The sequence below is a fragment of the Gorilla gorilla genome, chromosome 5, assembly GCF_029281585.2.
Source record: "Gorilla gorilla gorilla isolate KB3781 chromosome 5, NHGRI_mGorGor1-v2.1_pri, whole genome shotgun sequence".
NCBI classification, from domain to species: domain Eukaryota; kingdom Metazoa; phylum Chordata; class Mammalia; order Primates; family Hominidae; genus Gorilla; species Gorilla gorilla.
The window spans coordinates 167,035,793-167,048,514 of record NC_073229.2 but is presented as its reverse complement, the minus strand read 5'-3'; the positions used below and the strand labels follow the sequence as shown (position 1 = coordinate 167,048,514).

Here is a 12,722-nt window from a genome sequence, read left to right as displayed (position 1 = left end):
CAGCCAAGAGGCTGGGGAATGCCTGTCCACAAGCAGTAAGGGGCATCTGGCTAGGGTGCTCAGAAGGTCCTGAGCATTGTAGTATTAGCATTGTGAGGCCATTGAGATAGGGAGAGAACAAGCCTATTTAAATAGCTGCCAGAACAATCAATACAAGCACCATTGTTGCTAGTCATAGTGGAAATATACGCACTGTTTTTAGCAAAGAAAAAACTGAAGTGTACACCATTTGAAGATGTCATACTGAGGTGTTCTGAAAGCATCAAAAGAGAAGAAGAAAAATTCCTATCTAAACAATATTACTATCTTAAAAAGGCTATTCTATTTGAGTGGTTGTTAACTGTTTTAAAGAATGGTTTGGTTTGCCTGAGAAGTTTATTTGGTATTAATTAGCTACTCACTTTAAAAATATTTAATATGACACAAGATACAATATGATAGTACCATGGCACAGTCTACTTGTTTCAGATGGAATTGACATTTTGGAAGAGTATGGGCCAGGAATTTTGTAGTCTGGGCTTATGAGTTTGGGGGCAGAATACCACCAGGCAAGGTTCCCGTCTCATCACATTATGTTAGGAATTGTGTCACATCAACATGCCTTATCACTGGTAATATTAACTTTGATCACTTGGTTATGGTAGACTCTGCCAGGTTTTTCCATTGTAAAGTTACTGCTTTTTCTCTCTATATATTCTATTCTTTGGAAGTCAGCCCACACCTAAGGGGAGAAGAATTAAGCTTTATCTTTGAAGGGAGGAAGTATCTACATATTTTATTGATTGATTGATTGACTTTGGTGTGGACTCATGGATGTTTATTTTATTATTTGGGTTATCATCTAGTGCCATCACTATTTTATTCCTCATAAACTATTTTCTAATTCTTAAGATTTCATTTTGCAGAGCACTCTAGCACTAATATTGTGTGTAGCTTAGTGCAACATTTTATCCACCTGTTTTGCCTCTTCCTCCTCCGCATGTTTGCACTCTCATTTTTCAAACCGATAGATTCAGTTTTGCTGTTCTGGTTAAGACGAAGGTCATTTTCGTAGTCAAGTTGTAATGCATGCACTGTGGGAGGAGAAGTCATAATACAAAACTTCTTGTCGGCAGATTGGCGAATTTACCTGAGACATTGAGGCTCAAGATTATGAGAATGTGTGATAGGACCAAAAGCATATTTCCAGGTAGGAAATCAAAATTGTTTTATTTAACTCCTTTGCATTTGATTTTGCAGAAGTCAAATCGCTGATTTCTTAGGAGATACAAAATCTGAAAAGGAGGGGCAGCATAGACATTGAGGTTGTGCTAGGAAATTACTTTGTTTTTCTTTCATTTGATTATTTTATTTGATTTCCAAACAATAGGGTAGTAGCTAAGCTTTGAAAAAAGATCTGAGAGGAACTTGCAGAAGCATATCTATGTTTGCAAAAGTGTTCTAGATATGATTTTGATTCTTGAAACCTATTTGAAAAATAGTAATCAGAATATAAATAATCTTTAGGTTTATCATATCAGAGAAAATACTTACTGGTTATGCGCTGTTTTATGTGTTTCACAGCATATTTATTAGCTATGAATTGATTTGTACTTTGCATTTGTCATAAACTCCCCTAGAAGTGATAAGGTCACAAATTTTCTCTGTTAAAAAGGGCAGGAGTGGGGAAAACTCACACATCATGTATGCACTCAAGTTTTGACATATTGATTTACAAAGAAAAGAATCAGTTTGCTAGCAGCTTCTATGAGGTAATTTTATAAGGAGTAAAAAAATATAAATAGAGTTCACGCAGAATACGAAGATAAGCGACCGAAAATCTGAAATAAAAGTGGAGTTAATATTATGCAGTGATTCTTACCTCTGCTGTTAGAAGTATAAAAGCACTGTGATCCTTCCATCTAAACTACAGAGGTTTCAGCTCCATGGCAACACGAAGAACCTATTCTGTCAGAGGGTGTGTATACACAACTGCATTCAAAGCACGGGGCTGGGAGTGAGTTTGGGGGGAAAAACCTCAACCCTCCAAGACTTGCCCATGCATTTTTATGTGTGTATTATAATAAGGTCTTTGTGCAAGGAGGCCTGATAGAAGTTCACATCAGCTGCACTCTGGTCTTTTACATGATCCAGCCGCCATCACCCACCTCCCTTCTCTCTCCAGAAAGGAAGCCAGAAGAGGCAATTAAAGAATGAGACTGCAAGAAAAATGCTCTTCTCCCTCTCTCTTCTTGGAATGTCAACATAGTTATTGCTTTTCTGTGTGTCTCAGGGGGGCACTTGGCTGCTTCTTTCCACAGTCTTATTCCAGGGAGAGCTGTTTAATTGTAGCCTTCACGTAGAGTAGGCGCTGGCAAGAGCCGTAGTCAGCTTTCTTCTCTGTGCAAGGAGTACTTTCGGTAGGTCATCTGATGTCCTGCCTTGTACTTAAATACCGTGTGGCCCAGGGTGGTGAGGTGGCGTGGAGTGATTGGTGAAGTGGGTATTCCTGCCTACAGTTTCTCAGCCCCTCACTCAACTCTCAGACATCAAGTTTCTTCTCTCACTGTGCTTTGCAGCCATACTCATCTTTGTCAATTTCCCCAGTCCTTTGTTTAGTTTCTTCATTCAAAAGTGACAGCATCACCACTTGACTATTGATATGCCCACGTTCCTGTCCTGCATCTTAGAAATGACAGCACAATCTGAAAAACGTTTATTTTTGCTCTGTTCCACTTTAGCCAATCCAGGAGATACATGGAATATTCTGCTCTATCCTGAGAATCATCTCTATTAAGGTTTAGACCTTATATTAAGGTTTATTAAGGTTTAGACCTTAATAGATTTCTCTCCACTAAGAATTATCTCTATTAAGGTTTAGGCCATTTTTATTTCACCAAAAACTTGAGGTTGAGTATCAGTGATTCTCTCCACTAGGTTCAGAGACTAGGGATCCAGGAAATAGGCTATTCAATACAGATCTTCACCCTTTTCCTTTCACCTCTGTACTTAACCCCTGCCCAGGATCAGAGATGGCTGCGGTGGTGGTAGGAGAAGATTATTGATGAGAGGCCTGGGAGAGGAGGATGCTATGTTCCTGCAGACACTTACACAACAGCTAAATGTTGTTTTCAGCTTTACACTTTGAGCTGCACTCTCGTAGAGTTTACAAAGATAAATGATCTATTCTTGCCTCATTGTTTCTGCCTGGTTCATTCTCTTGGGATTTGCTTTTAAAAATAAATTATTTGCAACTAAGATTATATGTACACATACAATTGGTTTCATTTACTAATTCACTTGTTCAAGTATTGTTGACTATTGCGTGTGGGCCTGAGCATGCAATAAAGAGCAGACATGTGTCCCCAAGGAGCTAATGGTCTAGAAGTGAAGGCTGCAGTCTGTAAAAACTGCAATACATTATGAAAGGGCTGTAAGAGAAGGATGCACAAAGCTTAGCTGTGACATGAAAGCAATGCAGCAGCTTTACTTGAGAGGCTTGACAGAGGACTAAGTGCTTGAGCTGCCTCTTGCAGGATGGGTGGGAATTTGCCTGGTAGACAGCATGGGAAAGGGCATTCCAGGAAGATAAAGCCTTAGCAAAAAAGGATCCATAGACATGGAAACAGAGAGATGCATTTGTGAGCAGTAAATCTTCACATGGCAGGATTACAAAGTGGGAGGAGGAGTAGAGTCACAAAGGAAGGATCTGGAGAGCTTGGCCACGACCAGGTCAAGGAGGGTATGCCATGCTGCTATGTTTGAACTCTGTCCTGCAGGCAAGACGGGGGACATATTCCGATTAGCATTTTACAGATATCTCTCAGGCAGCATCACAAGAATGATACAGAGGAAGCCAAGCCTGGATTTGGGAGACATGGTGTGCAGACAATTACAGTAATATTCAAGCAAAAAAACAATGAAAGCCTGAATTAATGCTGCGATATTTAGAATAGTGAGCACAGGATGGACTGTCAAGCTTAGCACACAGTACTTAGTGGCTGAGTCAGTGTGAAGGGTGAGGGAAATTGAAGGCAATTCCCAGGACTGCAGCTTGGGTGACAAGGTGGGTAGTGATCATATTGCTCAGGATAAGGAAGATGAGCAGGCCTTTGAGAAAAGTAGTGACCTACATTTCATTTTTTAATTTTAATTTTAATTCATTTATTTATTGAGATGGAGTTTCACTCTGTCGTCCAGGCCGGAGTGCAGTAGTGCGACCTCACTGCAACCTCCACCTCCTGAGATCAAGTGATTCTCCTGCCTCAGCCTCCTGAGTAGCTGGGAGGACAGGCGCGCACCACCACACCTGGCTAATTTTTGTATTTTTAGTAGAGATGGGGTTTTGCCATGTTGGTAAGGCTGGTCTTGAACTCCTGACCTCAGGTGATTCGCCCGCCTCGGCCTCCCAAAATGTTGGGATTACAGGTGTGAGCCACTGCGCGCAGCCTGTGTGACCTACATTTTAGATTTATTGTGTCTGTGTTCATGTGTGGTCTGTGGAAAGATCCTTGGCTTTGGGATAAGAAAGACCTGAGTTTCAATTTTACTTCTCCAGTTTATCACCTGTGCATTCTTAGGTAAACCTCTGGGATCCTTGATTTCCTGGTCTGTAAAGTGAGGGTAATAATTACTAACATGCAGGCTGTTTGTGATAGGTAAAGCTCCAGACTCAAAGCCAGTTCCAAATAAAGGGTAGGTTGTTATCACTGCAGTGTCTATAGGCAGAGATCAAGACCTGGAGCCCAGGGAAGAGGCTGAAAATGCAGACTTCAGCATCAAGAGCATAAAAGAGACCAAAATCAGTGGGGCTGAGGTGCCATGCTCGTTCACTCATCCAGAATCATTTGTTGAGAGCAGGCGTGTACTAAGCTCTGTATAGGAAGTAGGGAAGCCGAGATAGACAAGGATTAGTCCCTGGCCTCAGGATCTTAGCGTCTATAGAGTGAGACAGAGAAGGAGGTCAAGAGTGTTTTGAATAAGAGGTGGCTCAAGGATGAATCAATATATCCAGATTTTAAAATTGTGTAATATAATGTATATACAGAAAAGGATGTAGACAGTTTGATGGATTTTCACCATTTGAATATATTATCAGCATTCTGAGAGCACATCTCTTGCCCTTTTCCAGTTATGTTAGAACCCAAGGGTAACTGCTGTTGTAACTGTTAACACCATATCTATTACTTTTGCCTGCTTTTGTCCTTTATGTATATGGAATCATATGCTCTGCATCATGTGTGTGTGTCTGACTTATTTCACTCCATGGTATGTCAGTGACATTTGTTCATGTGTAACAATCATCCATTCTCATTACTGTATTGAATTCCATCCTATGAATGTGCTATAATCTCTTCGTTCTACCATTGATGAATTTGGATTACTTTTGGCTTTGGCTCTTACAAATAGTGCTTCTATGAATATTATGGTACATCTCTGCAGATGCAGCCCAGGGGTGGAGTCGCTACATCATGGGGCTTGCATGAATTCCACTTTAGTAGTTATTACCACGTGCCTTTTTAAAGCAGGTATGCCAATTTGTGCCCCTTCTAACATGCATGAGGGTCCTAACTGTCCTCAACCTGCTGTAGTATTTTCATCTTTTGCATTTTGGCCATTCTGATGGCTATGTAGTGGTGTACCTTATAGTTTTAATTTTTATTTCTCTGGTGGTTAACAAAGTTGAGCCCCTTTTCCTATTTTTTTGGCTGTTGGATATTCTCTTTTTATAAAGTGGCTGCTGAACTATGTTTCCACCTTTCTATTGGGCTTTCTCTATTTTCAGCATCAATATTGAAACAATAAGAATTATTACTGAGGGCCTATCTGGAACTATGTTTGTGGAGGTAGAGAAGAGAACAATATAGTCATACTCTGTACCTCAAGAAAGCTTGGCTGTGTGTAGGAGGAGTGAGATGATAGAATAAGAGGTAAGACCCAGAAAGCATTTCTGCATCATTGTGAACCTATTTATATGTGCTGACCAAGTAGAGCCATTGGAGAGGGAAATGTAGATGATATAGAGGAAAGATGATAATTGAGCAGAATCTTGGAGCAGCTAGAGTGCTTTGAGCACCAGAAAGGACTGATTGGGGCAGAAGGAGGTATACTACTAAGTTTATGGGTAGAAACTGTGCATTAAACATAATTTTCTTTGAAAAATTCATTATTTTATTGTTTTTTCTTTTTTGTGAAGTGAAAGGCAAATTTATTTATCTGGAAAAACTGGATAATATTGACAAAAATGGGGAACACTTGGAATTGTCTCTGGAGGAAATGGCAGAGAGTGCTGAGCAGAGCATCCTGGAATGAGAGGCCGACATTCAGAGGCTCCAAAGAAGTAGCCCAGCCTGTGAAATTGGTGCTTTTTCTCAGCCCCTCTAGATTACATAGGGACAGAAAAACCAGTGAACCAAATTGAGTGTTTTTTAGGATGGGTATGAAGGACAAGGTATCAGATGAGTTGGGATGCTGGCAAGACAAAGGGCAAAGTGGTTCACAGTGGGATTCAGAGACAATAGTGAAAGAAACCCAGAGCAGGAGGAGGAGGAAGATGGTGAACTGCTGGAATTGAGGAACTGGGTGTCTCCATAAGGTTGAAGAACAAACACTAAGTGTGAAGATTAGGAGGGTAGGTGATGTGACACGATTGACTATATTAGCCTCTCTTAGAGACCCACGTATAGTAATCTGAACTTCCTGTCAGGTTTTATGGACAATAATCAAACATTTCAGCAAGTGACATCTCAAAAAAGGTCACATTCTAAGTTTAAGCTTATCTCTTGCATTGTTAGTAATTAAATAATTTCTATTAAATGAAAACTTCTGATGAAGTTTTATTTGAATGTTTTTCTCTAACATTGGCCATTAATTGGTTCAATAAGGTAGTTTTTAATAATGAAGGTTAATTGAGGGATCCAAATGATCAGGTTTTATATGAAAATGAAACACCAAAAATAAAAATCTATTGCTTTGGTAAACTCAAATGAAACAGGTTGGGTGCATTTCCTAAGCCATTCATTATCTTTGGAGGCCTAGTTTGATCCACTCTCTATTCTCTAGTTGTGTTTCCTGGCTGCTACACATTGAAATAAATAATACAGTGTGTTAAAATCTTTGGTTTAAATTTAGCACATAAAATGCCCCATATTGTGTGACACTCTCAGCTGAAGTCTAGAGAGTGAAGTTTATGTTTTTATAAAACTAGCACATACACACTGCTAAATGAAAAAGGCTTCAATGGAAGAACCACTTACAGGAATCAGCAGACTGAAAATCTTATGATTTATCCCAGTATGTAGAGAATTCACCTTGGCAACTTGCTGAAAAAATGTAGATTTGGAGCCCCAGCCCTGGAGATAATGATGTGGATTGCCCATAGACTCAACTTTGAGGAACCTACTCTTAAGCATCTAGTTTTGGAAGATTGCTATACATACCATCCTACATCATTTGACCAGGAAACAAACCAATAACAAGAAAGGGAAACTACAAAGGAAAAAAAGATGAGAAAATAAGGTGAAGGCAAGAAAAGAGACAAAAATTGAAGTCCTGAAAAAAACATTTCTACCAGATTTTTATTGTTTAAAAAAAACCAAAATTTCAGTGGATGCTAGATAGAATCACAACTGTAAGACTACAAACAGAAAACAATGTGAAGTGTACAAGACTGCACAGAAAACATATCAAGATACTGTTCAAGAAGGGGTAAACTGGCTATAAATTTAAACTTCAAGTGTTAAAATTAAAATGTAGCTCTAAGTTTTATTTTCCCAACAACTTTTAAAATTGTAATGTGATGGATGTGCTACTTGTGATATTTTTGGTCATGGAGCAGGACTGTTATAAACAATTAAATTGGATTACTTAATTTTTCTCCTGAATACCAATTTGTGCCAGTGAATTATCAAGGCGACTTTCAATCTCCAAGATGATTTTCTACTGGTCCCAGGGTTGTTGTGAAGATGAATTAAGGTCTGAGGACAGTGTCTGGCATATTATCAGTGGGGACAGTGTAGTGGAGTGGTTCTGAACACATGCTGTGGATGCCGGAGACCCTGCGTTCAAATGACTGCTCTACCACTAACTAGCTCTATGCCCTTGTCCAAGTTAACTTGATTTAGTTTCCTCATCTGTAAAATAAAAAAAAATATTAGTGCCTACCCATAGAATTGTTTTCCAGAAATAAAGTAGTAAATGTAAAGCACTTGGAGCACTGCAAGACACGCTGGACACTCAATAAATGTGATCTTGAAACATAACTTCTGTTGTCAAGTTCACTGTTAAAAGTACCTTAAAGTTTTTAAAAATTATTATGTAAAGTAGGGACATATAATTTTATAAAGTTACAGTTGTCTTGAGCTTTATTCAGTTTAATTTATGGATCATCTACTTTTAAGTGCCATAAGGTACTGCAGGCTATAAAATGATGAGTAAGATATGGCCCCTGTGCTCTTGAACAGTCAAGCTTTGGGAAGTTAATCTGTTGACTTGGTTTTCTTGAGTAGGTATTATGCTATGTTAGGAAATAATGTTGAAATTAATTAAAACTATATTTTACAACACAAGTAAAAGATAGTACCTGAAAGACAGAAGGAGAGGCTAATAATATGTCGTCTCTTGATATATTATAGATTGTAGCAGATCACACTAGAAAGATGCTGATATTTTTCCTGAGCTGGACTTAATACAATGGATGGAACACAGATATGACATCATAAAACCCAGCTATTAAAATGGCAACTCTACTATTTATTGATTATATAACTATAAGCAATAGACTTAACTTGAGCCTCAGTTTCAGCATCTGAGAAACAGGCATATAGCTACCTTGCTCAGTTGTTAGGATGATTAAGTGAGCGAATGTTTGTGAAGATGCTTTATGAACTATAAGCTTTTACGCATTTGTGTGGCTTTATCATGATTATGTAATACAGGGCTTGTGGATTTCTGAAGAGCCATGGCTCAGAAATGAACCCTTAGAATAATATATTTTAAATAGGGTTACAGAGAACTTTATCATTCTCTGTAGAATTACCTGTAAACCAATAATGGATGGATAACATGCTGCAGAGATTAGGCTTCCCTCCCTCCAAAAAATGCAGGTGAAACAGGTTAAGAGGTTACACACTGACTTTAGGGCAGAGTTAACAAGTTGTAGAATAGAACTGGATAGAATAGAACTGGATAGAATAGAGGGTTGTTCCCACTGCTCTTCATGCCATTTCTCTGGCTATTTCTTGATTGAGAGAAAGGAGTACGGGCTTTGAAGTCGGACCTAAATTAAAGTCCCTGTCCTGTCACTTGCTAGATGTAATTTGGGCAAGATACTAAACCTTTGTAAATTTCAGTTCCCTCATCTGCAAAGGGGAGTCAGATCACTTTCCTGGCAAAATTGTGATCACCAGAGATAGTATCTGTACAGTACCTGCTTGATAATTAGCTGTTACGTGATTTTTATTATGATTATAGGTTATCAAATTTTTCAAGGGAAATTGAATTGCACACTTGCTGCATTAGGAATACTAATGCAACTGATAAGAGCAATTGTTTTACTGTGGGGTTTCTTCATGCTAGGCACCATTCCAAATATATTACACATACGATGACCTCATTTACTCTCTAAACAACCTGATCATGTAGATACTACTACCACTGAGGCTCAAGGAGTGTATCCACCTTGCCCAACGTCACCCAGCAAGTTTGTGGTGGAAAAGGTTTACAAACCTGGGTGTTTGTGACTCCAGGTCCCACTTTCCAGTTCCTGCCTGGCCAATATAGGGATGTGGGATAGAGAATGAAAGGACTAATTGTTTCATGAGAATGATTTATTGAGTGGGGTATTTGCTTTTGGAATCTTCACCTTTCCCATAGACATTATTGGAAGGGGCTTGCACCCATCCGTCATGTAACTTTTGCCCTATGTTACGAAGCCTCGCCGAGCTCCACTTTCCTTTTTGGTACGATGGAATGATTATACTTCTGAGAGTTGTAGCGAGCATTTAAGTGGGATGACAACTGTAGAGCTCAGTCCTGGAAGTCATTTCCATCTGTAATCTTGACTCCCCATTCCCTTATTTAGGAGGCTTGCACTGAGGACAGAGCCTTGGGGGAATGCCTGCTGTCTTCACATTTTACACCAATAGAATTGTGTGTTATTCAGTATTGCCTTGTATTAAGCCATTGATGTTATATCACAGGATATATCCCTTTGAAAGGTCATTAAAATATTTGCTCACATGTCTTCTCATTTATCTATTATATGCATTTATGGACTTTGTTTAATGAAGATAGATCAATCACTTCTGTCTTATTAATTTGCATCCTATGTCTGGACATGTGTACTTAGAACACAGTCCCTTTAAGAACCACTAGCCATCAGCAAAAATAACCTAGAGCAGCTCAGGTTACTGCCAGGCTCCAAAGACTCTTGGGGGGTCAGGTTGCTTATTTCTCTGGCACCTCCGCCGGGATGTAGGAAGAGCTTTATCCATGCCAGCAGAGGATATGTGTGGATTTGTGCACATGAGTCCCTACTTTTAGCCAGGTGCCCTTAGACATGACTTCTTTCGGACTTGCCCCTTCTTTATGGTGGAAATGTTCTTAGTTGGGCCACTTAAATTGTTTAAAATCTGTTGTGACCCTGTTCCTGGACCTGGGTGCAAGAGCCTGTCTTTCCTATCACCCTTGGGTTTTGTACTATTTCTTTAAAAAATAAGAATGTAAAAGATATCAAAACCCATCAACACAGACAAGCATCTCCTATCCCCAAAGTGAAAGTGCAGTAGGCAGCGCAGTGAGGCCAGGCCAGGTGAGGTCACACCCTTTTCCCTGGGACCCCTGTGCCTGCATGTGTCTGTTTCAGCTAGCCTTTCTTCTAGGGAACGTTTTTACTGGCTGGACATAGCTAAAAGATCAAAGAATAAACGGGACATAAACAGGGCCTAAGGCTCTATAAAGATAAACAAACAAACAGAATGAACTCCTTAATGAAGTCCAGTTTTTCGATTGTGGAGAAACAGATATTGTTAAGAGGGATTACAGTGTTTGAGAGAGGACAAAGAACCAGCAAGGACTTAGACCATCGGGGGCCGTGTCTCAGCGATGTTGCCGAATTAGCTGAATTGCAGAATAACAGTTTTAAAAGCTAGGTGGTATCTGTGAGTGACTCAAAGTCTCTCATTTTACACAGGAGGGCGAGGCCCAGGGAGGTTGGGTGACTTATTTGAAGTTACTCAACTGGGTGATAGTAGATCTCGATCCGTAGCCCAGGTGCACAGATCATTAATCTCCATAACCCTGCAAAGACACAGTCAAGAGTTGAGATCTTTCCAAAACCCAGTTTCCTTATCTATAAATGGTGATTGTCCTACCTGGCATACCCTATCTGTAAGGATCTGCTAAGTGAGTGTGGGTGAGAACACTTTTTAAAATTATTAAATTATATATTAATATTAATATTAAATTTTATGTAAACATACATATGTATGATGAGATAGATGTACAGTGTAATACCTAGTATTTTGCTAAAATTCTTAATGTGGGAACACATGAACACAATCTGGGTTCTCCTTTGGAAATGAGAAACAGTAGGAAATTCCTTGAGTACAAGAACAGGAGTTCTAGACTTCGAGTTATTAATCTGATGGTTTTACTTACTGACGTTGTTATTACTTTACTTTTCTGCAAAGTGGAAATACTAAAATCCTCAGCCTATCTTGGAGTTGTCCCGAAGAGAACTTTAAGCACGTAAGTGAAAGTGCTTTGTGAACTGAAAAGCAAACAACAAAAGTGAACTATTTTTACCAAATACTTTTGAAGACCGCAGACCCTATCTTTACAGCACAGGTATAATTAAGGAGACAGGCCATATATACGAAAGCGTATTTCAACATTCTATGACCTTGATGTCAGATAAAAACTGTACACCACCGGTAATGACTAATATTACAGTTTACAAATGGAAGTGTAATCATCCTTATAATTATTTTAAAATTGATCTTTCCCTCTAGACATTTATACAGATTGTCAAGACAGATACCTGGTGTTTTTCATATTTATGGGACATTATTTTCTGTAGTAATATACAAGATAGAGATTTAAGTGTTTTTTGTATTACTTTCTCAGTTACACTATTTGCACTAATATTTATATGTCTGATTTATCTCATTAGATTATTATATTAATAGGATATTTAGGAGTTGCAGTTAGTATTATCATTATTTGACAGATAGGAGGTCAGGTGATTTTTCCAAACCTCATAGAATGTTAATGGCAGAGGTGAGATTTGAAGCAAGCTCTTTTGGTCCAGATCCTGTGCACTTGCCACTCTGATCCATCTCTCTGTGTTGTGCTGGGGATTCCATTCTGTGGACTGTATTCTTCATTCATTTCTTTGGTAGTAATTCTTTCAAAATGTGTACAGGGAAATGAAGCAAGATTGTTTCTACCTTCAATGAATTTAGAGTGTTAGAAGGAATGCAGAGCAAGTGCACGAATATGTGAAGAAGTACACGCAATAAAAGCTGAATTGCGTTAACTTTGTAAAGATACAAAGTTTTGGAGGAGCTTATTTGAGGAAGATTCTCTATGGAACTCTGTTATCTGATCTTCTCACACTTTCATGGATAAATTTCTTAAATAGAATGGGTTGTTTTACTGATGCAGAGCCCCTTCTACTAGTGTTAGAGCTAATTTGCAAAGGGAGTGAAAAATATAGGCATTTAGGTCTGATTTCTTTAACA

At 38.9% G+C, this 12,722-nt stretch overlaps 1 protein-coding gene across 11 annotated transcripts in view; it reads left to right on the top strand.

Moving 5' to 3' along the window:
- Positions 1 to 12,722, top strand: part of HIVEP2 (HIVEP zinc finger 2) — a 195,617-nt gene that overhangs the window by 43,446 nt on the left and 139,449 nt on the right. For 3 of the 11 annotated variants that reach the window (XM_063707898.1, XM_055392031.2, XM_063707899.1), the window contains exon 2: positions 1,116 to 1,189. The exons of the other annotated variants lie outside the window; for them this stretch is intronic. The gene's annotated coding sequence lies outside the window, so the exon portion shown is untranslated. The remainder of the gene's footprint in view (positions 1 to 1,115; positions 1,190 to 12,722) is intronic. 11 annotated transcript variants of the gene reach the window in all.